General features: G+C 41.0%; 1 protein-coding gene and 1 long non-coding RNA gene across 2 annotated transcripts in view; both read left to right on the top strand.

Annotated features, from left to right (window-relative positions):
* HS6ST2 (heparan sulfate 6-O-sulfotransferase 2) overlaps nt 1-27379 on the top strand; it is a 329391-nt gene that overhangs the window by 110452 nt on the left and 191560 nt on the right. The gene's annotated exons all lie outside the window — the stretch shown is intronic.
* Nucleotides 1-27379, top strand: part of LOC136153394 (uncharacterized) — a 175720-nt gene that overhangs the window by 43989 nt on the left and 104352 nt on the right. The window contains exon 2 of the long non-coding RNA XR_010660391.1: nt 11362-11453. This is a non-coding gene — a long non-coding RNA (uncharacterized lncRNA). The remainder of the gene's footprint in view (nt 1-11361; nt 11454-27379) is intronic.

Raw genomic sequence — 27379 nt, forward strand, 5'->3', positions numbered from 1 at the left:
CAGTCTGTTTAGGTTTGTCATAGGTTTTCTACCAAGGAGCAAGCGCCTTTTAATTTCATAGCTACAGTCACCATCCACAGTGACTTTGGAGCCCAAGAAAATAAAATCTGTCACTGCTTCCACTTTTCATTCTTCTGTTTGATCTTTTGTATCCATTTGATCTTTTCCCCTTTCTATTTCATCTTCCATATCGGATCTTATAGGAAGAAAAAACTTCCTGAAGCCCAGAGAGGAAAGGACTTGCTCAAAGTCATGGGGTTGTATAAGTGGCAGATCTGTGTCCCCATCAGGCTTCTTTCCACTCAGAGAACTATGCTAACAATTTCAAAAGGCCTTCTCAATAGAAAGCAACATATTCAGAATAAGAAGTGTGTTTCAATGACTAATTGTTTTAGCTGTCTAAGGCTCTTTAACAATTGAAAAACTTTATCATAGATGATAGGTATCCCTGAATTAAGAAATGGATTTCAGCAATGACTGCTCGGAAATGAGTTTCTGTTAAGTGGACTTGGTAGTCTTATGAACTTTGATAAAATCAGATGTCCTTCAAATGGAAAAAATAGTGACCCTGCTGAATAGAATAAAATTGTGCTTATGAATGCAGCAAATCTCTAAAACTCACATTTTTAAAAAAAGCACATGCTTTTAAAATTAAAACCTTACTCTGAATATGGTTCCAGTTGGAGAACAAGTAGTAAAAAAAGTAATACTTACAGTTAAAAAACATACTCAGATAATCACAGAGTGGAGGCCAGTTATTCTGGCAGGTGTTCAAGCTACCTTCCTTATCTGACAAACTGTTCACTACTCAACACTTAGAGGCCCTCAAAGGTACCACCACTTTTAATTTTTTTGCCCTTTTTCTTCTGACCTCTAACATCAAGTTTATAGACTCCTTTGCCCAATAATACACTGTTTTTCTACTTTCCTTGGAAGAAATAACAGTCTGGAAGCTGAAGGCCTGAAGTAGCTGGTTGCTACTTAATTTTTGCTGCTTTTTCTTGTGTCTGCTGGGACCTGGTGTTTGTCATGCTCTTAAGCAGGGCCAAGAGGGAACAAAAGAGGCAAAGTCTGTCCCTGCCATAGTGAAGCATAGTCATTTCAGAGAACAGAACAAAAATCACAAAACAATTAGCAAATTAAAATAATACAAGATAACAGGGGCCTACTGTATAGCACAAGGAACTATGTTTAATATCTTATAATAACCTATAATGACAAGAACGTTAAAAAGAATTTATATATATATATACACACACATATATATATACACACACACACACACACACACACACACACACACACACACACACATATATATACTGTACCCAGGAAACAATGTAAGTCAACTGTGTTGTTGTTGTTGTTCAGTCACTAAGTCGTGTCTCACTCTTTGCAACCCCATGGACTGCAGCTCGCCAGGCTTCCCTATCCTATCCTACACTATCTACTGGAACTTGCTCAAACTCATGTTCACTGAGTGGATGATGTTCATCCTCTGCTGCCCTCTTCTCCTCCTGCCCTCATCTTTCCCAGCATCAGGGTCTTTTCCAATGAGTTGGCTCTTCTCATCAGGTGGTCAAATATTGGAGGTGGAGCTTCAGCTTCAGCATTAGTCCTTCCAGTGAATATTCAGGGTTGATTTCCTTTATGACTGACTGGTTTGATCTCCTTGATGTACAAGGGACTCTCAAGAGTCTTCTGAAGCACCACACTTTGAAAGCATCAATTCTTTGGGCTAAACTTTCTTTATGGTCCAATTCTCATACCCGTACATGACTACCTGAAAAACTGTACCTTTGACTATACAGACCTTTGTCAGCAAAGTGATGTTTCTGCTTTCTAATATGCTGTCTAGGTTTGTCACAGCTTTTATTCCAAAGAGCAAGCGTCTTTTAATTTTGTGGCTGCAGTAACTGTTCTGCAGTGATTTTGGAGCCCAGGAAGAGAAAATCTGCTACTGTTTCCACACCTGTTTGCCATGAGATGAGGGGACTGGATGCCATGATCTTCGTTTTTTGAGTGTTGAGTTTTATGGTAGTTTTTTTCACCCTCCTGTATCAATTTCATGAAGAGGCTCTTTAGTTCCTTTTTACTTTATGCCATTAGAGTGGTATCATCTACTTATGAGAGGATTTGATATTTCTCCCAGCAATCTTGATTCCAGCTTGTGATTCATGCAGCCCAGCATGTTGCATGATGTAATATGCATATAAGTTAAATAAGCAGGGAGTCTATATACAGCTAACTGTTGCTTCTTGACCTGCATATAGGTTTCTCAAGGGGCAGGTAAGATGGTCTGGTACTCCCATCTTTTTAATAATTTTCCACATTTGTTGAGATCCACACAGTAAAAGGCTTTAGCATTGTCAATGGAGCAGAAGTAGATGGTTTTTGGGAATGCGCTTGCTTTTTCTATGAACCAATGGATGTTGGCAATTTAATACTTGGTTCTTTTGCCTTTTCTGATTCCAGCTTGTACATCTGAGGCTCTTGGTCCATGTACTGCTGAAGCCTCACTTGAAGGAGTTTGAGCATTACTTTGGTAGCATGTGAAATGAGCTCAATTGTATGATAGTTTCAAAATTCTTTGGAATTGGAATGAAAACTGACCTTTTCCAGTCCTGTGGGCACTGCTGAGTTTTCCAAATTTGCTGGCATATTGAGGTGCAGCATTTTCACAGCATCATCTTTTACCATTTAAAATAGCTCAGCTGGAATTCTATCACCTCCACTAGCTTTGTTTGTAGTGATGCTTCCTGAGGCCCCCTTGACTTTGTGTTCCAGGATGTCTGGCTGTAGGTCAGGGATCACACCACCGTGGTTATCTGGGTCATGGAGATCTTCTTTGTATAGTTCTTCTGTGTATTCTTCCCACCTCTTAGTATTTTCCGCTTCTGTTAGGTCCATACCATTTCTGTCCTTTATTGTGCCCATCTTTACATAAAATGTTTCCTTGTATCTCAAATTTTCTTGAAGAGATCTTTAGTCTTTCCCATCCCATTGTTTTCCTCTATTTCTTTGCATTGATCACTTAGGACAGCTTTCTTGTCTCTCCTTGCTATTCTTTGGGACTCTGTATTCAGATGGGTATATCTTTCCTTTTCTCGCTTGACTTTAGCTTCTCTTCTTTTCACAGCTATTCACAGTCTAAGGCCTTCTCAGACAACCAATTTGCCTTTTTGCATTTCTTTTTCTTGGTGATGGTCTTGATCACCACCTCCTGTACAATGTGACAAACCTCTGTCTGTAGTTCTTCAGACACTCTTTCTATCAGATCTAATCCCTTGAATCTATTAGACACTTCCACTATATCATCGTAAGGGATTTGATTTAGGTCATACCTGAACGGCCTAGTGGTTTTCCCTACTTTCTTCAATTTAAGTATGAATTTTGCAATAAGGAGTTCATGATCTGAGCTACTGTCAGACCGGGAATTGATTTTCTACCATCATATGGAAAACCAGTTAAGCATGTTATGTTTGCAGGTAAGGAAGAAATATGGGTTGCTGTTCATTTAGGACCCATGGAAGAGATTGGAGAAAATGGAGTAGGTATGCCAGAAATGATTCATTAGGTAGAAAGAGAAGGTTAGAGATCAGATTACTAAAAAGATTATTGTTTCACCACTGATTTGAAAATTCACCTTTCATGTAAAATAAACATACCAAAGTCTCTATTTGAATTCTCAGATATACCAGATAGATCTACTTTCTCTGATAGCAGATAATCTTATACTACTGCAATTGAATACAAGAAGATCCCATGTAAACTTCTCAACCTATCCTAGTCTGATGTATTTATTATTTCAGATGAACTTAATGTTTAGCTTATCAATTTTTCATTGGCTATTCTAAGATACTCAAAGAATTTTAAAACTATGAAAACTCTTGGTCTAAAATAGCAAGTGAAAAATAGTTAAAATACCATCTTCATTCTATTTAGCATTTATTTAGAGACATGTACAGAAAAATAGTTGTAAAATGTGTCCATATCACAGGGTGTATTCAGTTTTTAGTGCTTAGGGTTCTTTTTTTAAATGTTCATCCTGATACTTTGAGTCTTTAACAATAAAAATGGTAAATGATTTTAAGCTTAACATTCTCTAAAGCAAACATTATAAAGCAGGGGGCATGATCTAGTATATGCAGAATTATTTGTGTATTCACTCCTCCAGTAGCTCATCAATCATGCCTTGAGCAGTGACCATAATTATTGTGTCTTGTGTTCAGGTGTTGGGATTCCAGAGATGAATGAAATATGCTTGCCCTTCTTGTATATTGTATATTGGGAAAGACAAATAGATACCTGAAAATTTCTAATACAAGATGGCAATTGCTTTAATATAAGTATCTGTAGGAGGACAGGAGCAATGGACTCTGCTGGCATTGGTGGCAGAGAAGCTTCAGAGCAGAAGCACCATTTGAGTTTAGCCTTAAAGAATGAGGACACTTTCGTCACCCGGCCACCCTAGGTGTGTAAGGGAAAGCAATTCCTTCAAAGGGGAAGGAAACATCTAGTCCTATTTCATTATGTGGAGAAGCCACTAAACAGCTTCTTCCTTGCAGCCTTAAATGATGCTAATGTGGAAAGATGGGCAAATATCAGAGACCAAAAAGAGAAAGTAAAAGGATCAAGGGAACAAGGGACTTTGGAAGAGTCCTGATCAGGAAGTAATAAAATGAGAACCTGCTTTGAAAAATGCGAGCAGATTTTTCTGAGGAAAGAACAACTCAAAGCTGCATTTAATGGAAGGAAGAAAGTGTGAAAGCAGTCTGATCAAGCTCAGCATGTTATATTTGCAGGTAAGGAAGAAATATGGGTTGGTGTTCATTTAGGACCCATGGAAGAGGTTGGAGCAAAGGGGGTAAATATTCCAGCAATGATTCATTAGGTAGAAAGAGAATGTTAGAGATCAGATACTACTGCTACTTATTAAATAAATTAATCATAACCCATAGACAGACACTTACTATCTAAAGGTACCGGTGCCTAACCACTGAGAAAAGGCGCCCCCAAGTACTGTGTCTTCAGGGAAAAAACAAGGGCTCATTACTCATGGCTTAACAGCAGCTGACAGAGGACATCCTAGGTTTCTGGGGATGCATAGGGGAGAAAGAATCAAGAAGTATGTAAGTACATATGTATGTATGTACATATTTATATTATTGATAAAAGGAGAAGCCATTTATTCCTATGCATATTATTGTTCTAATATAATATCAGGTGTTTTACATAAATTGTCCCACTCAATCCCAGAATGACTCTCAGATATAGATACATGCTGTCATCATTCCCATTTTACAGATGAGAAAACTAAGTGTTACAGAAGTTAAGAAACTTATTTAAAGTCAAATAGCTTTTAGGTGGTGAAGCTATAAATTGAGATTAGATTTGAAATCCTGTGGTCCCAACTGCTCAACTAGATACTGTTATATTCCCTCTGCTACAACCCTAGTCTCAGTCATCATCAGATCATACTTGTGTAGTGCCAAGAGCCTGAGAGTCCTCTTTTCCTACAGAGTTCACAACAGTCAGTGAACTTTCTAAAACATAAATCAGACTATATCACTTTCTTTATCAACCATCTAGCAGCCCTCCACTGCACATAAGATGAAATCCCCGTTCTTACCTCACAAGTCCCTACAAGACCTCCTCTCTGCCTCTCCAGTCTCAATCTTCTCTCTCTGCTCTGCTCCTCTCTGACTGATTTCGATTTACACTCAGCCTTTGGCAGTTCCTCAGCACACTCTTCTTGTTCTTGCTTCATGACATGGCAATTTGCTATTCTACCTAAAATGCTCTTCTTCCAAATCTTCACACAACTGACTGTATCTCCTTCTTCAAATCTTGTTTTAGATAGCAACTCCTCAGGGAAGGTTTCCCCACACCCTTTAGCCAAAGCAGCTCTTCTCTGCCCCACACCAATATCGTGAACCACCCCTTCGCCCATGAAAACAGAAATTACTTGATGGCAAGAACTATTGACTTTACGTCCTTCTCTGTAAGTCCAGAACCAACAATATCTGACACTTCCTAGGCACTCAAGACATACTTGTTACCTGAAATACTAGTATCTTTCTTAAAGTGTCATGCTCATATGTATATATACATATATATATATATATGCATACACACATATATATGCTTTTGTGAAATATGGGAGTTTGATGTCATCTCATAGAAGTGAAACATACACCCCTGCATCCCAAATTTCATCTCAATGTCAGGACTAATGATGCCACACATACATCAAGAAAATATGAAAATGATTGTTACTCACATAATGAGTTATGCATCAAAAATAGAGTTAGGCCAGTAAAAAATATAAATAATAGTAGCTGTGGGGTGATGGGTAATTAGATGATTGTAATTTTTTTCATTCTATAGATGTAGGTATGGATATAGACAATCAAAACATGAAGTTCTATACCTTAAACATTTGCAATTTTAATTTGTTCATTATAACTCAATAAAATTGAATGAACAATGGGATCAGGAATGCAAGGATTCTTTAATATCTGCAAATCAATCAGTGTAATACACCACATTAACAAATTGAAAGATAAATACCATATGATTATCTCAATAGATGCAGAGAAAGCCTTTGACAAAATTCAACACCCATTTATGATTAAAACACTCCAGAAAGCAGGAATAGAAGGAACATACCTCAACATAATAAAAACTATATATGACAAACTCACAGCAAGCATTACCCTCAATGGTCAATAATTGAAAGCATTTCCCCTGAAATCAGGAACAAACAAGGGTGCCTACCTTCACCACTACTATCCAACATAGTTTTGGAAGTGTTGGCCACAGCAATCAGAGCAGAAAAAGAAGTAAAAGGAATCCAGATAGGAAAAGAAGAAGTGAAACTCTCGCTGTTTGCAGATGACATGATCCTCTTCATAGAAAACCCTAAAGACTCTACCAGAAAATTACCAGAGCTAATCAACGAATATAGTAAAGTTGCAGGATATAAAACTAACACACAGAAATCCCTTGCATTCCTATACACTAACAATGAGAAAACAGAAAGAGAAAGTAAGGAAACAATACCATTCACCATTGCAACAAAAAGAATAAAATACTTAGGAGTATATCTACCTAAATAAGCAAAAGACCTATACATAGAAAACTATAAAACACTGATGAAAGAATTCAAAGAGGACACAAACAGATGGAGAACCATACCATGTTCATGGATTGGAAGAATCAATATTGTCAAAATGGCTATTCTACCCAAAGCAATCTATAGATTCAATGCAATCCCTATCAAGCTACCAACGGTGTTTTTCACAGAACTAGAACAAATAATTTCACAATTTGTATGGAAATACAAAAAACCTCGAATAGCCAAAGTAATCTTGAGAAAGAAGAATGGAACTGGAGGAATCAACCTGCCTGACTTCAGACTCTACTACAAAGCCACAGTCATCAAGACAGTATGGTACTGGCACAAAGACAAGAATATAGATCAATGGAACAGAATAGAAAGCCCAGAGATAAATCCACGAACCTATGGACACCTTATCTTCGACAAAGGAGGCAAGGATATACAATGGAAAAAAGACAACCTCTTTAACAAGTGGTGCTGGGAAAACTGGACAACCACTTGTAAAAGAATGAAACTAGAACACTTTCTAACACCATACACAAAAATAAACTCAAAATGGATTAAAGATCTAAATGTAAGAACAGAAACTATAAAACTCCTAGAGGAGAACATAGGCAAAACACTCTCCGACATGAATCACAGCAGGATCCTCTATGACCCACCTCCCAGAATATTGGAAATAAAAGCAAAACTAAACAAATGGGACCTAATGAAACTTAAAAGCTTTTGCACAACAAAGGAAACTATAAGCAAGGTGAAAAGACAGCCCTCAGATTGGGAGAAAATAATAGCAAATGAAGCAATAGACAAAGGATTAATCTCAAAAATATACAAGCAACTCCTGAAGCTCAATTCCAGAAAAATAAATGACCCAATCAAAAAATGGGCCAAAGAACTAAACAGACATTTCTCCAAAGAAGACATACAGATGGCTAACAAACACATGAAAAGATGCTCAACATCACTCATTATCAGAGAAATGCAAATCAAAACCACAATGAGGTACCATTACACGCCAGTCAGGATGGCTGCTATCTAAAAGTCTACAAGCAATAAATGCTGGAGAGGGTGTGGAGAAAAAGGACCCCTCTTACACTCTTGGTGGGAATGCAAACTAGTACAGCCACTATGGAGAACAGTGTGGTGATTTCTTAAAAAATTGGAAATAGAACTGCTATATGACCCAGCAATCCCACTTCTGGGCATACACACTGAGGAAACCAGATCTGAAAGAGACACGTGAACCCCAATGTTCATCGCAGCACTGTTTATAATAGCCAGGACATGGAAGCAACCTAGATGCCTATCAGCAGACGAATGGATAAGGAAGCTGTGGTGCATATACACAATGGAATATTACTCAGCCGTTAAAAAGAATTCATTTGAATCAGTTCTAATGAGATGGACGAAACTGGAGCCCATTATACAGAGTGAAGTAAGCCAGAAAGATAAAGAACATTACAGCATACTAACACATATATATGGAATGTAGAAAGATGGTAATGATAACCCTATACGCAAAACAGAAAAAGAGACACAGATGTACAGAACAGACTTTAGGACACTATGGGATAAGGCGAGGGTGGGATGTTTCGAGAGAACAGCATGTATATTATCTATAGTGAAACAGATCACCAGCCCAGCTGGGATGCATTAGACAAGTGCTCAGGCCTGATGCACTGGGAAGACCCAGAGGAATCCGGTGGAGAGGGAGGGGGGATCGGGATGGGGAATACATGTAACTCCATGGCTGATTCATGTCAATGTATGACAAAACCCACTACAATATTGTAAATTAATTAGCCTCCAACTAATAAAAACAAATGAAAAAAAAAATAATACAGGACCCCACAATATGCTGTTTAACACATTTTAGATTTAAAGATATAAACGGACTGAAAATTAAAGGATTGAAAAGATGTAAAAAAAAACAATGGGATCAATCTCTATTACAATTTACCCATGTTTGTCTGACAAAGAATTGAATAATTAATTCAATTTAGACTTATTTATGGAAAACATTTTGGCAACTGCAGCAAGATACCAGTAAAGCAGGTTGGTGTCCCATTGAATATCTTGTTCAAGAGTTACTATTGTGTATTCTGAATAGCAAAATGAGTGTCTAGGTTTCATTCAATGTGTAGAACTCCAAAGAGAATAAGGAGTGCCATCATGAGACATTGTATTGTGACTTTAATATGTGTAGAAAATGTGTGATCTTGATTTATGTTTTGGGTATAATCTCTCAGGATGCAAGAGATTCCATGAGGCCTTTACCCTAAGTGAGAAAACCTCAGATAGGAATTGTTTGACTTGGTCAGAACAGATGGTCAGCCCATTGGCAGTGTAAAGAAGAGGCCAGTTGTTGGCCCAGACATTGTGTGCTAAGGTAGTTACCTGAAGTTTGGCTACTTGATCTGACCTTTGGGTCCTTTCCTTTATCAGGAACATTCTGATGAAGAGATGAAAAGTAGCAACTCTCAAGCAAGCTCCATCAAGTGTGATAGTGACGATAGCATTGATTAAGTGGATGAACTCCCTTTGGTTTTCGCTATTTTGATCCTAATAGGCTCCCCATGTGTCCAAGGGTTCTCACAGATGAACTCTTGTAGCGGTGTGACATCTGAGGGGGGCTGAGCACAGGGGAAGGTACCCTCTCCTGAAGATAGGGTATGCAGAGGACCCAGGTTCAGCTCCATCCTGTAGCAAGGAGGCCTCACTAGCTATGCTGAGCTTGCAAAGTGATACTTGCATAATCAAAGGCCAAATGGGCAGCTGGATATGGAGGGTCATCGGCTCAAGACCTGAGATAGTCTATATTTCCAGGCAAGTGCAGCATAGACCCAAAATTGCTACACTACAGTCATACAGCATGGGGCCAAGGTGGGCAGTTCCTTATATCAGAGACCCCTGAAACTAACAGCCATTGTTGACAGTACTCCAAGATACATGACAGGGACTCCAAGATACATTAGAGAAGGTTGCTAAAGCTTGCACAGTGAAGGAGTTTCAGTGGACCCTAATAGGAGTACCTGTTCTATGGCAATTCAGGCAGATTTAGAATCTTTGACATAGGAAATCTCATTCAAGGCGGGCCTGTTTGGAAGTTACCGAGCCAAAAACTGTGTATATGAGGAAATGTTGCCTCCAGAATGTAAAAATGTCTACAACATGTTGGGCTTGTTTTAACAGTATGGGTACTAAGAAGCCTAAAACTGTAGCTGGACACTGAAGATTGGAGCAGTCCAGCACTTACCAAAACGTTTTCAGGAACTTAACTGAAGTGGTGGGATTGTGTAGTTTGTGTGTCATAGGAATCTCCTCAAAGGAGGCTGTCATCAGTATGAGGTCCTAATTGTGTACCTGGAAAAAGATAGAGCTGGTGAAAATGTTGCCTTCAAAGACTGTGTGAGATGGCAGGTGTGGACACTGGCCCCATTGAGTAGACAGGTAAAAGTGTATCGTTTCCCTGTAAAGGTGAAGGTGAAGTGTAGCTGAGAAGTTGTTGAAATAGGCAGTGAAAACAGCATGCTAGCCAAATGTTTTGTTATGACTGAAAAGTATTTACCAGTTATTCATTGAGAGCAGTATTATCAGCAAAATACGTGGAGCCCTAGTGAGTGGGGCCATGACACCAAGGGTAGAAGTTCATACTGAGGGCGTGTTCTTGTTTTACAGCTTTAAGATCAAGTAAAATTTGTTAAGTGCAGCAGAAGTTGGGATAATCACACCTTGCTAAGTAGTTTTCCTATAATGGGTTTCAATCTGTAAAGACCCTGCTTTCACTGAGATTGAATCTTTTTAAAAACAACTGAGGTGAAAAGTGTGATTGCAGCTAAGGGAAAAGGTCCATAGGGTCTCATATTTTAAAGGTGATTATAGGGGCAAAGACTTAATTTTATTACTCATTGAGTTAGATTATCCACGTGCACTAGAGGCTATATGGGGGTAATGGATGTTTCGGCTATGGGAAGTGTAGGCAAGGCAATAATTCCAGTGGTTAAGGTTAGGTATATCTGTTTCTATTTCATGTTCCTTTATTCCCTGGCTGTTTTTAGTAGCTTGCCCAAATGTGGGCCAGAAGAGGAACAGACATTGATGAGGGGTAAAAACTCAATTGTCAAACATCAAAAGTGGAATCTGATTATTACACAGGGCCACCAACCCTACATAACCCCTCTCCCCACATGGGACCTCTGAAACACACAGAAATACCAAGTCCTTTTCCTTCTCACCAGTGGAATGAAGCGTTCAGGAAGAAATCTTCAGTGCTCAGAAATCTTCAGTCTGCAGTTCTGTCTTCACCCAGTCCTCATTCCCAGTTGTCTGAGTAAGTATGGACTGGCTGGTCTAGGCCCTAAACGGAAAGGATGCCACTTCCCTCCCTCTCACACACCTGACCCTTCCCTTCCTTCCCTCCCCATCATCAAAAAAAAAAAAACAGATACACACACATCTTTTTACGACGACTTGTTGATACTTTTAACTGTTGACATTTGAGTACTTTGGTCTGTGCAGAGGGGACCATCGTTGTATGTTTGATCCTTGCACAAACGCCTATTCTCCCAGTGCTTTTCCTGGAGCTGCAGCCGATTGGTCAGCGTCTTGGGCTCCAGGTGGGCACAGGGGCTTACTTGGAGAATTGTCAGAAGTGCTGGACGAATCCTCCAGGATTTCTTCATCTGCCATCAGCTGATTTTCATTCTTCTTTTTATTCTGCGGGTGGTGGTCAAAGACTAGTATCATCGACTTCTTCCCTTTCTTATTCCCGTCCTAAATCTCCTGAAGGGTGGAGTTTGCATTCTTCATGAGCTTTAACATCTGGTAAGAAAACAAAGTTACCCAGAAAGACATTAGTGAAGGAGGATGGGAAGGAGAACTTTGAGAGAATGGGTGTGCACTGAGGAGGGATTTGTGCCAGGCAAGGGCAGGGTGTGTCTTGGGTGGGGGATGAAGAGGAAGAACAAGAATAGGGTAAATTGACCTTGTCATTGTGTAAGTCATCTGACTGATCAGAATTCTTTCTCTTTCTCTGGTTAGAGCTTGAGGCTTCTTCCTCCAAGTTGACATTGTGTATCTCCAGTTCCTTCTCCTCCTCCTCCTCCACTTCCTCAGTTAGGTCTGCCATATTGTAGCAACAGTGACCTACACCAAGGGCCTGGGGTCTCTATATATACCTTCCCAGGACAATGAAGAGCCACAACTGTCAGTTGATTGGTCAGCAAGAAATTTCCCCAGCCAATGGTAGCCCTGACATGGTTGACATCACAAAGCACCATTTATGAACATCCATGGGGGAGGGGAGGCTGCAATGGAGTCCAGGTGCTCTGGTTTGAGAAAGTGAATGCTTCCTCAATAACCACTAAAGAGCCTTCCCAATTTGACTTTCCACATTTCCTCATCTTGTCCAGTTCAATTGTTGTGGTGTACAAGTTAGGGAGCCAGTTTTCCCTCCAAACCATTATGATCATTATGTAGTGTCCTTCCATGTCCTTTGTAGTACTCTTATTTTAAGGTCTATTTTGTCTGATATGAGGATTGGTTCTCCAGCTTTCTTTTGCTTCCCATTTTCATGGAATATATTTTTCCATCGTCTCACTTTCTGTCTGTATGTGTCTTTAGGTCTGAAGTGGGTTTCTTGTAGACAGCATATATATGGGTCTTGTTTTTGTTTCCATTCTGCCAGTCTGTGTCTTTTGGTTGGAGCAGTTAATCTGTTTACATTTAAGGTAATCATTGATATATATGTTCCTATTGCCATTTTCTTAACTGTTTGGGGCTGATTTTGTAAATCTTTTTCTTCTCTTGTGTTTCTTGACTATATAAGTCCTTTTAACATTTGTTGTAAAACTGGTTTGGTGGTACTGAATTCCCTTTACTTTTGCTTGTCTGAAAAGCTTTTTATTTCTCCATCAATTCTGAATGAGATCCTTGCTGGGTACAGTAATCTTGGTTGTAGATTTTTCCCTTTCAGCACTTTTAAATATATCCTGCCATTCCCTTCTGGCCTATAGAGTTTCTGCTGAAAGATCAGCTGTTAAGCATATGGGGTTTCCCTTCAATGTTACTTGTTGCTTTTCCCTTGCTGCTTTTAATATTCTTTCATTGTGTTTAGTTTTTGTTAGTTTGATTGGTATGTGTCTTAGCATGTTTCTCCTTGAGTTTACCCTGTATGGGACTCTTTGTACCTCTTGAATTTGATTGACTATTTCCTTTTCCATGCTGGGATAATTTTCAACTATATTCTCTTCAAAAATTTTCTCATACCCTTTCTTTTTCTCTCCTTTTTCTCTCCTATAATTTGAATATTGGTGTGTTTGATATTGTCCCAGAGGTCTCTGAGATTATCCTCAGCTCTTTTCATTCTTTTTACTTTATCTCTTCAGAAATTATTTCCACCATTTTATCCTCCAGCCCACTGATGTGTTCTTCTGCTTCACATATTCTGCTATTGATTCATTCTAGAGTATTTTTAATTTCAGTGTTTGTGTTGTTTGTCTCTGTATATTTATTCTTTAATTGATCTACGTCTTTCTTAATTATTTCTTGTGTTTTCTCCATTTTGTTTTCAAGGTTTTCGATCATCTTTACTATCATTATTCTGAATTCTTTTTCAGATAGTTAGCCTATTTCCTTTTCATTTATTTGGACTTCTGTGTTTCTAGTTTGTTTCTTCATTTGTGTTGTATTTCTCTGCCTTTTCATTTTTTTAAAATTTATTGTGTTTGAGGTCTCCTTTTCCCAGGTTTTAAGGTTGAATTCTTTCTTCCTTTTGGCTTCTGCCCTCCTAAGGTTGGTCCAGTGGTTTGTGTAAGCTTTATATAGGGTGAGATTTGTGCTGAGTTTTTTGTTTGTTAGTTTTTCTTCTGATTGCAAGGCTGAGTGAGGTTGTACTCCTGTCTGGTTATGACTGTGTTTGTTTTTTTTGTTTGTTTGTTGTTTAGATGAGGCATCCTGCACTGGGTGCTCTTGATGGTTGGGTGATACCAGGTCTTATATTAAAGTGGCTTCCTTCGTGTGAGTTCTCACTGTTTGATACTACCTAGGGTTAGTTGTGTGGTAATCTAGGGTCTTGGAATCAGTACTTCCGCTCCAAAGGCTGAGCGCTTGATCTCTGGTCAGGAATGAAGATTCTACAAGTGGTTAGTTATGGCATTAAGTGAGATTAAAAGAAACACCCAAAAATGAGCAACCAAAGATGAACCCAGAGAAATGGAAGTTACAAAATCAGGCAAATAATAATTAAAATAATGAAATACACCCATATACATATATATCCATAAGCAACATCAAAACAGTTGAACAAAAATAAAGTACAATAGTTTGACCAGATGAACAAAGGAAATCAAAAATTTTATTTACCAGTTAAGAACAAAACTAAGCAAAGCACAAACTGGAAAACAAAACTAAAGCAACTTGCCAAGTGGGGAATAAAACAGTGAAAAGAAAACTAAAAAAATATATTGAGAGGAAAAGAAAGAAAGAATAGACATGCAAAGTTCAATAGAGGTAGATGAAGATTTATATACCTCAAAGATTAAGTGCAAGGGCCAAAGAACAGTAGGGAAAAGAAGGAATAAACGTAGATAAAATATAATAGGTTTTAAAAAGTTAAAAATTAAAAAATTGAAAACAACGAGAAAAGGAAAAAAAATAAGAATGCTCCATGGAACTGTAAAAGCCCAACGTAGAGGTGGAGGTTTTTAAACAACAATAAAAAGTGTGACTGAATATACACATATACATATACACTTATAAGCAAAATCAAAACAGCCCAACAAAAATAAAGTACAATAGATTGACCCGAAGGAAACCAAAAATTTTATCTTTCAGTTAAGAACAAAATTAACTAAAGCACAAACTGGAAAACAAAACTAAAGCAAGGTGTCAAATGGGGAATAAAGCAATGAAAATAAAATTAACAAATATGTTGAGAGGAAAGGAAAGAAAGAATACATATACAAAGTTAAATAAAGGTAGATAAATAAGATTTATATACACTAAAGATTAACTCCTAGGGGAAAAGAGCAGTAGGAAAAGCACACAAAGGAATAAATGTAGAAAAATAATAATAGGTTTAAAAAATTAAAAATAAGAGAGAAAAGAAGAAAAAAGGGAAGAAGAAAGAAAAGAAAAAGAAAAGTCCACAGAACTGCAAAAGCTCAGCCTAGAGGCAGAGGTTCATAACAACAATAAAAAATGTGACTGCAAAAAATAAAACTCAAAAGCTTAATTAGATTTCATAGTGCCAATAAAATCATCTACAACAGAGGGGGAAAAATAAAATAGGAAAAAAAGAAAAAAAGTCCAAAAGAATCTACAGAGCAAGTCAAAACATAAGAATAAGAATTATTTTTCTTGAGTCACTGCTGTTAGAGTTCTTTCCTTTGTTGGGAGTCAGAATCCACCTCACCTTCCTAGGATGCCCTCCAACACTGTACTGGTCTCTGGACCTGTTGTGGGGGCAGCTCAGATTCTAATCTGGTCCTACTCCTGTGTATTCTGGCCTCCAGTGTCCACAGCAATCAGAACTAGTGTGTTTTCTTTTGTGGGAGCTCTCAGTGTCCTTTTATATATTCCATAGACACAGAGTCTGCCTAGTTGATTGTGTCGATTTAATCTGTAGCTTGTACAGCTGGTGGGAAGGTTTTGGGTCTTCTTCCTTTGCCACCCTGCCCCTGGGTTTCAACTGTGGTTTTACTTCCACCTCTGCATGTGGGTCGTCCACTGGGGTTTGCTCCTGAGTCTGCCCTGGAGGACTTGGGTTTGCCCCAGTGAGGGCCAGGTGCGGAGGTGGTACAGTTGGTTGGATCACAGGGGTTCTGGCAGCACTGGGTACTCAAGGGAGTTGGCAGCTAGGGCAGCAGGAAATCTAGTGCTCTAGAAGAGTATGGCAGCCAGTATTGGCCTATACGCTCTAGTATTCTTGTCTGAAGAACCCCCCTGACAGAGAAGCCTGGCAGGCCATAGTCCACAGGGTCGCAGAGTTGGACACAGCCGAAGTGACCCTGTGTGCATAGACGCAAGACTTCTTTTGCCTGTGGCAGCTCTGCCCCAGTGAGGATTGAGTGTGAAGGTGGTGCAGCTGCTTGGTTTGTGGGGACTCTGGCGGTGCCAAGCATGTAGGGACATGGACTGCCTCCATCACAAGAGTTATGGCCCTTTCGGAGTCTTTTTTCGAGCCTCTTGTAGCTAGTGATCAGAAGGCCTCTTTGGCCAGTCTTTCTCCATAGCTCTGCCGGTTCAGGCAATAGAGGGCTCCCTTACCTGGAGTCCTTCTCTGTTGTTTGGCACATAGAGGGTCCCCCTGGCTGGGGTCCTACTCTGTAGATCAGCACATCAGGCACTTAAAGGGGCACCCTGGGTGGGGTCCTACTCTATATTTCAGTCAGTCAGGCATTTGATGGGCCAGCCTCTCTATTGTTCAGCTGCGGATGCTGGTATCTAGGGGGAGAGGCTATGGTGATGGATCCACCACCTACGCGTGACTCAGCAGTATCGCTTTGCTTCCATGGCTGCCTGGCTTTTCTCCACAGGCATTTCCCACCACAGTCTCCCACCTCACATCCCCTTGATCCGTCTCTCCACAGTCAACAGCAGCCCTTGTGCTGGGATTGCTCCACAATCCCTAAACTCCAACTCTCAGGTGCTGTGCCTTCCAGGGGACCTACATCCCTATCTGGGGTATGTATGGCTGTGGCAACGACTGTTCTCATTCCATATAGACTGCCAAAGAACAGCCGTTTCACTCTCAGCCTTAAATCTTTCTCCTCTAACTCAGACAGTTGCCCTGATGTGGGGATCGGACCACTGCTTCAGTTCCCCCACGCGCTGAAGACAGGTCCAGTCCTACTGACACCCTTGTTTCTCCCCCTTGTTCCTTTGTCCTACCAAGTTTTGTGTGGTTCTATATGTTATTTTCCGCTGGTCAGGTACTCCTTGCTGCTCTCAGCTGGTGTTCTGCATGCACTTCTGTGTCTGAAAGTGTATTCCTGATGTATCCATGGAGAGAGATGTACTCCACGTCCACCTACTCCTCTGCCATCTTGTTCTCCCATCCTAGATTTCTTGTTTCTGAGGACCTTGACAATTTGGAGTTTTGTGTTTTCATTTTTTCATTAGATTCTGAGTCGTTATTGATCTTATCATGAAAAGTTTTTACAAGTTTCTTCTTCCAGTTCAGATCAGTTCAGTCCCTCAGTTGTGTCCGACTCTTTGCAATCCCATGAATCGCAGCATGCCAGGCCTCCCTGTCCATCACCAACTCCTGGAGCTTACTCAAACTCATGTCCGAGTCGGTGATGCAATCCAGCCATCTCATCCTCTGTCGTCCCCTTCTCCTCCTGCCCCCAATCCCTCCCAGCATCAGGGTCTTTTCCAATGAGTCAACTCTTCACATGAGGTGGCCAAAGTAACTGTGTTTCAGCTTCAGCATCAGTCCTTCCAGTGAACACCCAGGACTGATCTTCTTTAGGATGGACTGGTTGGATCTCCTTGCAGGCCAAGGGACTCTCAAGAGTCTTCTCCAACACCACAGTTAAAAAGCATCAATTCTTCGTTGCTTAGCTTTCTTCACCGTCCAACTCTCACATCCATACATGACCACTGGAAAAACCATAGCCTTGACTGGACAAACCTTTGTTGGCAAAGTAATGTCTCTGCTTTTTAATATGCTATCTAGGTTGGTCATAACTTTCGAGAATCTCAAATCAAGTTAGTACTATCAGTGTTGTGGATTTCCCATGGCAATGGTTGAATTATTCTCTTGGCTTTGTCACAGAAGTGACATACATGTTACTCTCTAGATCCCAGAGGATCAAGGTCATTTGTATTTAATAGGCATAGGTGGAAGCAGCAGGAGCATTTTGTAAAGTACTTCTGAATCCACCTGCCACTGCAGCAGATGCAGGATACGCAGGTTGGATCCCCTGGAGCGGGCAATGGCAACCCACTCCAGTATTCTTGCCTGGGAAATCCTATGGAGAGAGGACCCTGGCTGGCTACAGTTCATGGGGTCGCAAAGAATCAGACATGACTGACCACAACACATAAACACACACACACATTTACTTTCAGAGATATGACTTCAGTAGCCCACACAGTAACTGATCTTCCATCATGTGAGTGACTGCCCTGTCTATTGAATAGACTATCAGCTTTTCGCCTGAGTTCTGTAGAGAAAGGGGGCCAACACATGGTTGAGACACAATCAGTGTTCAAATGATAAGGCTCGTTTCTTTGAGGTTAGTATCAGTCGCGGATTAGTTTGGAATAGATACACATGATTCAACCTGAGACTCACACATAAGTCCAGGTTGAGATACAGAATTCAGAACTGCTTTAAGGAGGGTCCCAATGAATGCAATAACCAATTCACTATATGCCAACTGGCTAAACTGATTTATGTTGGTCAGAGCTTTAGCAGTCACTCACAAATGCATCACCAAGAAGCAAGGTGAAAGCACAAGCTAGCCAGACGGCAGTAGCTCAAAGTGCATGTTCTTCAGCATACAGCAGAGTGAGTTCGAAAGCCAAAGAAGAGAGAAAAGACCCCAGGTGGTAAGGGACAGCATCTCAGTTTCTGCTCTTGGGGCCAATTGCTGCCATCACTCCACAGAGACAGGATGGATCCTTCAATGTCTATTTGGTTTGGATATCGAAACCAACTGATGACACATACCCCCAGAGTATGAAAAAATTCATCACTCACATAATGAGTTTTTCTGGGGAGAGCAGAGCAAGCTCTCAAGGTTGAAGAATAGCTGAATAGAGCAGGGGAGGGAGACTGGCTTGACTTTTATGGTGGTAAGAGGGGATAAAGCTGGAGAGTTCCGCATATAGGTCAGGGCTTGGATGGTCTGAAGTGCCTTTTGTCCCAGAGGCAAGAGTACCTGGGCTTTCTTATCAGATACAGAGATGTGGTCGGGCTTTTTTATAGAAACGTGTAATGTAAATGCAAGGTGTTTAGCACAGTTGTGAACTCTCACAACCATTATAACCCAGCTTCTTACACTGTTTTCAGTTAAACTGCTTTTCACTAGATTTGTTGTTGTTGTTCAGTCGCTCATTCATGTCCAACTCTGCAACCCCATGGACTGTAGCATGCCAGGCTTGTCTGTCCTTCACCATCTCCTGAAGCTTGCTCAAACTCACGTCCATTGAGTGAGTAATTTTTACTTGTTTATGGAAACCATTGTGACCCCTACATCTTCAGAGCAGTAAAGGTAGTGAGTGTTCCATTGAATATCTTGTTCAGGAGATAGTGTTTTGTGTGCTGAAAAGCAAAATGAGTCTCTGGGTTTTTCTTATTGTGTAGAACGCCAAAGGCAATAACGAGTGCCATGGTGAGACATTGTATTGTGGCTTTAATGTGTGTAGAAAATGTATGACCTTGATTTACCTTTTGGGTATAATTTATCAGGAGGCAAGAGATTGTGTGAGTTCTTAACCCTAAATGAGTCAACGTTGGAGAGGAATTGTTTGGCTTGGCCAGAATAGACAGTCAGCCCATTGGCAGTGGCTCAAAGATCTATAAAGGTACGAAGATGAGGCCAATTGTTGGCCCAGACATTCTCTGCTGAGGTAGATGCCTCATACTGATCCGTTGAGCTGAGCTTTGGGCCCTGTCCTTTATCAGGAACATACTGATGAAGAGATGACAAGTAGCAGCTCTCAAGTAAGCTCCATCAAGAGTGATAGTGACATTGGCATTGGTTAAGTGAATGATCTCCCTTTGGTTTTCACTGTGTTGATGCCAAAGGGCTCCCCAGGTGTCCAAGAGTTCTAAGAGATGAACTCTTGTAGCAGTGTGGCATCTAACAAGGGACTGAGCACAAGGGAAGTTACCCTCTCCTGAAGATAGGGTATGCAGAGGGCCCAGGTTCAGCTGATCCTGTAGCAAGGAGGCCTCACTAGCTATGCTGAGCTTGCAGAGTGCCACTTCTATAATCAAAGGCCAAATGGGCAGCTGGATATGGAGGGTCATAGGTTCAAGACCTGAGATAGTCTATATTTCCAGGCAAGTCCAGCATGTACCCACATTGCAACACTAAGGTCATACAGCATGGGGCCAAGGTGGGCAGTTCCTTGTATCAGAAGCCCATGAGACTAACAGCCATCATTGATGGTACAGAAACTCCAAGATACATGAGAGAAGGTTGCTGAAGCTTGCACAGTGATGGAGTCTCAGGGGGCACTAATAGGAGTGCCCGTTCTTTGGCAGTTTAGGCAGATTCTAGAATCTTTTGACACAGGGTGTCTCATTCAAGGCAGGCCTATTTGGAAGTTACTGACCAAAAGTACTGTGTATATGAGGAAATGTTGCCTCCAGAATCTATAAATGTCCAAAACACGTTGGGCTTGTTTTAACAGTATGGGTACTAAGAAGCGTGAAAGCTGTTTCTCAACACTGTGAAGACTGGAGCAGTCCAGCACTTACCAAAGAGTTTTCAGCAACTTAACTGAAGTGGGGGGACCGTGTAGTTTGTGTGTCATAGGAATCTCCTCAAAGGAGGATGTCATCAGTGTGAGGTCCTAATTGTGTACCTGGAAAAACTAGAGCTGGTGAAAATATTGCCTTCAAAGACTGTGTGAGATGGCAGTTGTAGACACTGGCCCCATTGAGTAGACAGGTAAAGGTGTATCATTTCCCTTTGAAGGTGAAGGTTAAGTGTAGCTGAGAAGTTGTTGAAATAGGCAGTGAAAAGAGCATGCTAGCCAAATGTTTTGCTGTGACTGAAAAGTATTTACCACTTATTCAGTGGAAGCAGTATTTTCAATAATATAAGTGGACATCTAGTGAGTGGGGCCATGATACCAAGGGTACAAGTTCACACTGAGGCCCTGTTCTTGTTTTACAGCTTTAAGATCAAATAAAATTTGTCTGTTAAGTGCAGGAGTGGGGATAACCACACCCTCTCTAAATAGGTCTCCTAGAATGGGTTTCTATCTGCGAAGACCCTGCTTTCATTGAGACTGAATCTTTTTAAAAACAACTGAGGTGAAAAGTGTGATTGTAACTAAGGGGAAAGGTCCATCAGGTCTCATATTTTGAAGACTGACTATAGGGACCAAAGACTTAATTTTATTACTCATTGGGTCAGAGTAGCCATGTGCACTAGAGACTATTTGGGGGTAATGGATGTTTTGGCTATGGGAAATATAGCAAGGCAACGATTCCAATGATTAACGTTAGGTATTTCATGTTACTTTATTTGCTTATTCCCTGGCTGTTTTTATCAGCTTGCCCAAATGTGAGCCAGAAGAGGAACAGAAATTGATGAGAGGTAAAAACTTAATTGTCAAACATCTAAAGTGGATTCTGGTTATTACACATGGCCACCACCCCTACATCACTCCTCAACCCAGCTGGACCCCCAAAACAAACATAAATACCACGTCCTTTTCCTCCATCACCAGTGGGATGAAGCGTTCAGGAAAAAATCTTTGGTGCTCACAAATCTTCAGTCTGCAGTTCTCGGTCTTCACCCAATCCTCATTCCCAGTGTCTGAGTAAGTATGAACTGGCTGGTCTGGACCCTAAACTGAAAGGATGCCACCTCCCTCCCTCTCACACACCTGACCCTTCCGTTCCTTCCTTCCCCATCACCAAAAAACAGATGCACATCGTTTTACTGCTTGTTGATACTTTAATCATCAACATCTGAGTACTTTGATCTGTACAGAGGGGACCATCGTTGTATGTTTGATCCCTGCACAAATGCCTATTCTGCCAGTGCTTTTGCTGGAGTTAAGCAGATTGCTCTGCGTCTTGGACACCAGGAGGGCCCAGGGGCTTACTTGGAGAATTGTCAGGAGAAGTGTTGGAAGAATTGTCCGGTGTTTCTTCATCCGCCATTGGCCTATTTTCATTCTTCTTTTTATTCTGCGGGTGGTGGTAGAAGACTAGTATTGTTGACTTCCTACCTTTCTTTTTCCTGTCTGGATTCTGCTGAAGGGTTGAGTTTATCTTCCTCATGAGCTTTCTTATCTGGTAAGAAAACAAAGTCATCCAGAAAGACATTAGTGAAGGAGGTTGGGAAGGAGAACTTTGAGAAAACGGGTGTGCATTGAGGAGGGGTTTTGTTGCAGGCAAGGGCAGGGTGCATCTTGGGTGGGGGATGAAGAGGAAGAACATGAGTAGGGTAATCTGACCTTCTCACTGTCCAAGCCATTGGACCAATCAGAATTCTCTCTCTTCCTTCCTTTAGTGCTTGAGGCTTCTTCCTCCAAATTGACGTTGTGTATCTCAATATCTGACTCCTCCTCCTCCATTTCCTCGATTAGGTCTGCCATGTTGTGGTAACAGTGGCCTACACCAAGGGCCTGGGGCCTCTACACATACCTTCCCAGGACAATGAAGAGCCATGCTCTCAGCTTTGATTGGTCAGCAAGAAATTCCTCCAGCCAATGGTAGCCGTGACTTGGCTTGACGTCACAGGGAACCACCTTTGAACATCCTTGGGGGAGGGGCAGGGTGCAGAGGAGTCTAGGTCCTCTGGTTCGAGAACGGGAGTGCTTCCTCAGCAACCATTAAAGAGGTTTCCCAAGTTGACTTTCCACATTTCCTCATGTTGTCCAGTTCAATTCTTGTGGTGTACAAGTTAGGGATTAATTGTTCTCTCCAGTCATTCCTCATGGCCATCCCCATTCAGTGTTTAATTCTGTTGTCCTCCAGATCTCATCACCTAAGTGTTTCCCGTTGTTTTTTTTCCCCAAAAACTTTTTACTTTAAAAGTTTTAGGTTTACAGAAAAATTGTGATGAATATGTTAATATACTCCACAACCAATACCCCTTATTAACTTTGTACATTGGTATGGAACATTTGTTCAACTTAGTGAACCAACACTGAAAGAATATTAACTAAAGTCTGGAGTTTATTAGATTTCCTTGGTTTTTACCTAATGTCCTTTTGCCATCCCAGCATCCTATCCATGATACTACACTAAATTGAGTCATTCCATGTTATGCCTTCTTAGGTTCCTCTGTGCTGTCACAATTTTTTAGATTTCTCGTTTCTGAGGACCTTGACAGTTTAGAGTTTTGTGTTTCGCTTTTAGGTTAGATCCTGAGATGTTATTGATCTTATTGTGAAAAGTTTTATAAATTTCTTCTTCCAGAGAACCTCATATCATGTTAGTAATATCAGTGCTGTGGACCTCCCCATGGCAATGGTTGAATTAATTTCTCGGCTTTGTCACAGAGGTGACACACATGTTCCTCTCTAGATCCCAAAGGATCAAGTTCATTTGTATTTATGAGGCATAGGTGGCAGCATCGGAGCATTTTGTAAGGTACTAGTGAATCCACCTACCAATGCACGAGATGCAGGGAACGTGGGTTTGATCCCCTAGAGGAGGCAATGGCAACCCACTCCAGTATTCTTGCCTGGGGAATCCCATGGACAGATTATTGTGGCTGGCTACAGTTCATGGGGTCACAAAAAGTCAGATGACTGACCACACACACACACACACACACACACACACACACACACACACACACACACACTGAGTCATTTTCTTTTATATATCATACTTTCAGCATCCCGTGTAGGAACTGCTCTTCCTCCATGTGTGTCCATCCTGTGTACTGAATAGACTATCAGTTTTTCTTTTGAGTTCTGTAGAGAAAGGGGGCCAACACATGGTTGAGACACAACCAGTGTTCAAATGATAAGGCTCGTTTCTTTGAGGTTAGTATCAGTCACAGGTTAGTTTGGAATCGGTACACATGATTCAACCTGAGACTCACACATAAGTCCAGGTTGAGATACAGAATTTAGAACTGCTTTAAGGAGGGTCCCAATGCAATAATCCTTTCACTATATGCCAACTGGCTAAACTGATTTATGTTGGTCAGAGCTTTAGCAGGCACTCACAAATGCATCACCAAGAAGCAAGGTGAAAGCACAAGCTAGCCAGAGGGCAGTAGCTCAAAGTGCATTTTCTCCAGCATACAGTAGAGTGAGTTCGAAAGCCAAAGAAGAGAGAAAAGACCCCAGGTGGTAAGGGACAGCATCTCAGTTTCTGCTCTTGGGGCCAATTGCTGCCATCACTCCACAGAGACAGGATGGATCCTTCAACAGCAATTTGGTTTGGATATTGAGACTGATAACACATACCCCTAGAGACTATGAAAAAATTCGTCACTCACATAATGAGTTTTTCTGGGGAGAGCAGAGCAAGCTCTCAAGGTTGAAGAATAGCTGAGTAGAGCAGGGGAGGGAGACTGGCTTGGCTTTTTTGGTGGTGAAAGGGGATAAAGCTGGGAAGTTCCACATACAAGTCAGGGCTTGGATGGTCTGAAATTCATTTTGTCTCAGACGCAAGAGTATCTGGGCTTTCTTATCAGATATAGTTAAGTAGGGCAAGAGGTGTGACTCAGTTCAGTTCAGTACAGTCACTCAGTCATGTCCAACTCTTTGTGACCCCATCAACTGCAGCACGCCAGGCCTCCCTGCCTATCACCAACTCCGGGAGTTTACCCAAACTCATGTCCATTGAGTCGGTGATGCCATCTAACCAACTCATCCTCTGTCATCCCCTTCTCCTCCTGCCTTCAATCTTGCCCAGCATCGGGGTCTTTTCAAATGAGTCAGCCCTTCTCATCAGGTGGCCAAAATATTGGAGTTTTGGCTTCAACATCAGTCCTGCCAATGAACACCCAGGACTGATCTCCTTTAGGATGTACTGGTTGGATCTCCTTGCAGTCCAAGGGACTCTCAAGAGTCTTTTCCAACACCACAGTTCAAAAGCATCAATTCTTCTGTGCTCAGCTTTCTTTATAGTGCAATTCTCACATCCATACATGACTGCTGGAAAAACCATAGCCTTGATTAGATGGACCTTTGTTGACAAGTCATGTCTCTGGTTTTTAATATGCTATCTAGGTTGGTCATAACTTTCCTTCCAAGGAGTAAGCGTCTTTTAATTTCATGGCTGCAATCACCATCTGCAGTGATTTTGGAGCCCCCCAAAATAAAGTCAGCCACTCTTTCCCCATCTACTTGCCATGAAGTGATGGGACAGGATGTCATGATCTTAGTTTTCTGAACGTTGAGCTTTAACCCAACTTTTTCGCTCTCCTCTTTCAATTTCGTCAAGAGGCTCTTTAGTTCTTCTTCACTTTGTGCCATAAGGGTGTTGTCATCTGCATATCTGAGGTTATTGATATTTCTCCTGGCAATCTTAATTCCAGCTTGTCCTTCACCCAGTCCAGTGTTTCTCATGATGTACTCTGCATATAAGTTAAAGAAGCAGGGTGACAATATACAACCTTGACATACTCCTTTTCCTATTTGGAACCAGTCTGTTGTTCCATGTCCAGTTCTTCTTCTTCTTTTTTTTTTTTTTATTAGTTGGAGGCTAATTACTTCACAACATTTCAGTGGGTTTTGTCATACATTGACATGAATCAGCCATAGAGTTACACGTATTCCCCATTCCGATCCCCCCTCCCACCTCCCTCTCCACCCGACTCCTCTGGGTCCTCCCAGTGCACCAGGCCCGAGCACTTGTCTCATGCATCCCACCTGGGCTGGTGATCTGTTTCACCCTAGATAATATACATGTCCAGTTCTAACTGTTGCTTCCTGACCTGCATACAGGTTTCTCAAGAGGCAGGTCAGGTAATTTGGTATTCCCATCTCTTTCAGAATTTTCCACAGTTTATGGTGATCCACACAGTCAAAGACTTTGGCATAGTCAATAAAGCAGAAATAGATGTTTTTCTGGAATTCTCTTGCTTTTTCTATGATCCAAGAGATGTTGGCAATTTGATCTCTGATTCCTCTTCCTTTTCTAAAACCAGCTTGAACATCTGGAAGTTCACGGTTCACATATTGCTGAAGCCTGGCTTGGAGAATTTTGAGTATTAGTTTACTAGCGTATAAGTGCAATTGTGCGGTAGTTTGAGCATTCTTTGGCATTGTCTTTCTTTGGGATTGGAATGAAAATTGACCTTTTCCAGTCCTGTGGCCACTGCTGAGTTTTCCAAATTTGCTGGCATATTGAGTGCAGCACTTTCACAGCATCATCTTTTAGGATTTGAAATAGCTCAACTGGAATTCCATCACCTCCACTAGCTTTGTTCATAGTGATGCTTTCTAAGGCCCTCTTGACTTCACATTCCAGGATGTCTGGCTCTAGGTGAGTGATCACACCGTCGTGATTATCTGGATCATGAAGATCTTTTTTTGTATAGTTCTTCTGTGGATTCTTGCCACCTCTTCTTCATATCTTCTGCTCCTGTTAGGTCCATACCATTTCTGTCCTTTATTGAGCCCATCTTTGCATGCAATGTTCCCTTGGTATCTCTAATTTTCTTGAAGAGATCTCTAGTCTTTCCTATTCTACTGTTTTCCTCTATTTCTTTGCATTGATGACTGAGGACGGCTTTCTTATCTCTCCTTGCTCTTTGGAACTCTGCATTCAAATGGGTATATCTTTCCTTTTCTCCTTTGCTTTTCACTTCTCTTCTTTTGACAGCTATTTGTAAGGCCTCCTCAGACAGCCATTTTGCTTTTTTGCATTTCTTTTTCTTGGGGATGATCTTGATCCCTGTCTCCTGTACAATGTCACAAACCTCTGTCCATAGTTCATCTGGCACTCTGTCTATCAGATCTAGTCCCTTAAATCTATTTCTTACTTCCACTGTATAATCATAAGGGATTTGATTTAGGTCATACTTGAAAGGTCTAGTGTTTTTCCCCACTTTCTTCAATTTAAGTCTGAATTTTGCAATGAGGAATTCATGATCTGAGCCACAGTCAGCTCCCAGTCTTGTTTTTGCTGACTGTATAGAGCTTCTCCATCTTTGGCTGCAAAGAATATAGTCAATCTGATTTCAGTGTTGGCCATCTGGTGATGTCCATGTGTAGAGTCTTCTCTTGTGTTTCCGGAAGAGGATGTTTGGTATGACCAGTGCATTCCCTTGGCAGAATTCTATTAGCCTTTGCCCTCCTTCATTCTCTACTCCAAAGCCAAATTTGCCTGTTACTCCAGGTATTTCTTGACTTCCTACTTTTGCATTCCAGTCCCGTATAATGAAAAGGGCATCTTTTTTAGGTGTTCTAAAGGGTCTTGTAGGTCTTCATAGAACTGTTCAACTTCAGCTTCTTCAATATTACTGGTCGGGGCATGGACTTGGATTACTGTGATATTGAATGGTTTGCCTTGGAAACGAACAAAATTCATTCTGTCGTTTTTAAGATTGCATCCAAGTACTGTATTTCGGACTCTTTTGTTGACCATGA

This window comes from Muntiacus reevesi, chromosome X, assembly GCF_963930625.1.
Source record: "Muntiacus reevesi chromosome X, mMunRee1.1, whole genome shotgun sequence".
In the NCBI taxonomy this organism is placed as follows: domain Eukaryota; kingdom Metazoa; phylum Chordata; class Mammalia; order Artiodactyla; family Cervidae; genus Muntiacus; species Muntiacus reevesi.